The sequence below is a fragment of the Dufourea novaeangliae genome, unplaced genomic scaffold (genome assembly GCF_001272555.1).
Source record: "Dufourea novaeangliae isolate 0120121106 unplaced genomic scaffold, ASM127255v1 scaffold323, whole genome shotgun sequence".
NCBI classification, from domain to species: Eukaryota; Metazoa; Arthropoda; class Insecta; order Hymenoptera; family Halictidae; genus Dufourea; species Dufourea novaeangliae.
The window spans coordinates 75,383-79,723 of NW_015374208.1; positions in this window are offsets into that span (position 1 = coordinate 75,383).

Below are 4,341 nucleotides of genomic sequence, written 5' to 3' on the forward strand. Positions count from 1 at the left end.
TAACAATGGAATAATAAAATAATTTACTCAAATGTACATAATAATACATATACATATCCATAAAAACAATATGAAACGCAATAACTTTTTTGTACGCGAAGAAAAACTAATATAGGTCCGTCGGGATTATAACCCAAGACTCCTTTCTAATACGTCTACTTTATAGCGAACGGACGGAAGAGAATCCGTTCACGACCATGGTCCCTTCTTATTGTTAGTATTTATGAGAAATATGAAATATTAATTATTTTATTTAAATGATTTTAATTACATTTTATGCGTAAATTCAGGACGGAACTGCCCTAGACGTGTGGCGCGAGAAAATTTTGGAATTTATATTTTCACGAACAAAATTAGAAACCAGTACTTCTGAGAACGGGCATCATTTTTCTTCGTGACGCATTAAATTCGAACTTTAATGAACATAGAATAGTACTCTCTAACAGCTGGGAACCAGTAATTACAAGAACATTATTAAAATCACATTTATTTGCAACGGTTGACACTGTAACTCGTCATGCGTACACCGTTTAGTTCAATTTGGACAGCTCTTACACCGTTATACGGATAGCTTTCGTCTCGATAGAGCACTCGATTTGTAGCTGAAAGTATGTAGATTAATCCACTGTTATTGATAATAACAATAAACGACCAGAAAATTGTTAAAATCGCAATTTAATTGCAATGGTTGACACTGTATCTTGTCATGCGTACCCCGTTTAGTTCACTTTAGACAGCTGTTACACCATTATACGGACAGCTTTCGTTTAGACAAAGCACTCGATTTGTAGCTGAAAGTACGTAGATTAATCCACTGTTATTGAAAATAACAATAAGCGACCAGAACACTGTTTAAATCGCATTTAATCGCGGAGTACCACTATATTTTTTAACCGGTGGCGCCATCCGCGGCGAATCGCTGAAACTGCTAGCCAATTATATAGCTAGTAGTTTCAGCGATTCGCCACGGGTGGCGCCACCGGCCAAAAATTGTGGCGACAGTGCACACGGATAGTTCGCGCCACCGCCGCGTTAGAATTAAGGACTAGGAAGTTTAAGGCGAATTCACCAAAAGGCCAATATAGCGACACCTGCAGTGACGCAGGCGAATAAGTAGAGGGGGTTTTTAGCGCTCTAAGAAAATGCGTCGCCTTGTGTTCGGGACAAAGAGCGGTACGGACGTTCCCGCTATGTATAATTATTGATAGCGTTAATTTATAGTTATATAAAGAATTAGTTCACTAAGTATCTTTGTGTATACAATGTGTTTTTATTTGTATTAAATTATATCGTGTTACAAAGAACGTGTCGAGTTATTTTCGAGTACAGTCCTTTATTGAAAGTAATACGCACGTGGCAATACCCGCCACAAAATAATGGTATTCTGCGATTAAATGCGGTTTTGTGACAATCGAAACGTCGTAAAAAGTGTGGTGTTCGCGTATTCGATCGTTCGGTGACTTCTTTTGTTCGTAATCTTATCGAATGCTGTGCCATGTGTGAACAAATAAAGGATGCGGTGCTGCGTCGTAACGTGGAGATTAAGCGTATGTTAAACACGTAAGTGTTAAAATTAAACGTATTTTTGCGATGTACACAGTTTGGCGCGTAGAAACGTACATATTACTAATTTTTTCCGCGCCACGCAATATTAGGATATTTCCTTAATGTATTTACTCATCATAGTTTTTGCAAACAGAGAATGTGTTTACAAATTAGTTCGAGTAGTTGTCGAAATTTTCATAATACCGATGTTTTATCGCGTTTCGTATTTTTGAAAGTTTAATTATTAGTAAGGACTAATTAAATAGAGTCCTCTAAATGTCCGTATTTCTGCTCATGAAAAATAGCGACGCGTACGTATTTCTACTCGCCATTAGCACCAATTTCTGCTCACATAATAGGTGGTTGCCTTTTCAAGTAGGAATAAGTTACATGTTTCATGGTTAGATTTTATAACATAATAGTAAATAAAACTATTAATAATCGTAACTATATATATTCCTTTATATTTGCACGTTAATATCGAAAATGGTAAATTATATTCCTCGCCAGTAGCCTGGATGGATACTGCTTTTTAAATAATATTTATAACTTTGGTTATCGTTTCATTATATTTGGGATCATTCTTTCTACTATTGTTTTTCTTTTCTTCACTACAACATTCATACTAATAAGAAATGTACGAAAGGAGTAGAAATTAAGACATATACCTTATATCACATATTCATACATCCGGAATACACTCCGCATATGTTTTCTGCATATATTTCATCGCATAGGGGATAAGTAGTAGATCAACTTCCACAGTCTAATCGTAGGAAACTTATATTTACCTTTTTCTTGTTGGGCTCTTTTACTTCAGGAAAGGTTCTTAACTTTGGTGTTCAGGAAGATTTCTCCCTATAAACCTGTGTGGTTACATTTTCTCTTTATTTCTATCTACTCTTGTTCTATCAATTGTTTTATCTCTTTAACAATTTATGTAATATATAAACATTGTCTTAAATCTAAATATAAATCTTTGTTCGATCTCTAACAAATAAATCTAAACATTATACCATACACTCTTATTCTACTCATTCCTTCAACTCGCAATGTACTTTTATCCTTCTTCCTTTTTCTCCATCTATCTTTCTAATGGCCAATTCTGATTTACATCGTCTCTTCAACAATTTATTAGTTTTAGTCTCTTTAACAATTTAGTTAACATTTTTGCCCTCTCCCGCCCCTTTGGCTGATAACCTGGCTACGCTCATGTTTATCATTTGTAGTTTAAAACAGAGTTGAACTTGGACGAACAGCTGGACAGATCCGAAGCGAGGAAACAACAAGGTAGGAGATACGGTTTTTTTTCCTTTAAATATTGGATCCTTCCCATACTCTACGAGTGCGTACACTGCCGCTCATGAAAGTACGGAAGTAATGGAAAATTAAAAGAAAAAGTAAATAGAGACATTGCTGAACACAAAATAATTTTATTTCCGATCAGTTTTTCCATGGGATAAACATAACGTTAAATAATATTTGAACCAAAACGAACTAAATATATTTAAAATTAAATTTTCTTTTCAACAGCAAATATTTCTTTCGGCAATTATTACAGCTTTGGTCAATCAGGCAAGGCATTTGTCGTATTACTTTTTTTTATTTTTATTTTTTTTTTCGAATTCGTTTAATATTCTTTTTCTCCCCTTTCATTCGTTGTCATTCGAGAATTTCTTTATTTTATTATACATAATAAAACTCCATTTTTTTTCTTATCTTTAATCAATGAACCATACGACAGCAGTGGGAACGGAAGGGGAAACAGAAAGCCGCGTACAATTAGAACACGATTGCGTGTGAAACGTTTATTATAATATGTAAGACGATAATCAGAGCTGGGTAAAATACTATTTCGAATAGTGTAAATAGTAAGCAGAGGATCTGTTTTATTTTAAATCGAACGTGTACTTTTTTGTAAACGAAATATATTTTTGTCACTTACCTACTTTAATTAACAAGAAAAAGTAAATATCGTAAGTAACATTTAAGGGGGGAGACTCCTTTGGGGCCAACTCCGAATCGATCGAAGCGCCGAAGTAATCAATCGGACACTAACGAAAACACATAATCGATAATTGGAACAACTTAATAATATGACATCTAACGGCAATACCCACAAGTAAATTTTGTTCCCCATTACCATCAAGTTGGGTTTGTGTATATACTACGCGAAGACAGTGTTGCCTGACAGAATCGATTTTTGACAATTCTGCCCATCAGGAGAACGATGGAATACCTACGGCTCGTGACGAGATTTCGACTCTCGCCGAACATAGGAACAGAATGGTGCGACTGAAAGAGATTCAAGAATGAAGCAATACTTACGTACTAATGTGTGCAACGATAAACCTTTTCTATTCGTACTTGCAATGATGCTAATTATTTTAATTACATACGAAATACTTGAAATGGCATTCCCGAGAAACAAAAGTTATTTATCATTTATTGACCTAATTAATGCAGATGTTATGTACTTACACATATATTTCATAAAAAGATGCAAAAAGAACACAATTAATCGCAAACGCTCCCTCAATCTTTTTATTTGTCGACCAGCGGAAATAGATTTTGAACTAACAACTATTTTTCGACTTTCTTGTATATATGTGCACAGGGATAAGGAAAGAAGGACTTGAAGGATTTGAAAAAAAGTACGATCTTCATATTATCAAAAATGTTTTATTATATTAAAAATAGTTGTTGACATATATGGGGCGGCTGCCCCCGCCCCCGCGACGGCCGCCGTACAGCAATTTCTTGATCATTTTTTTTAACTGAAACAGTAAAATAAAA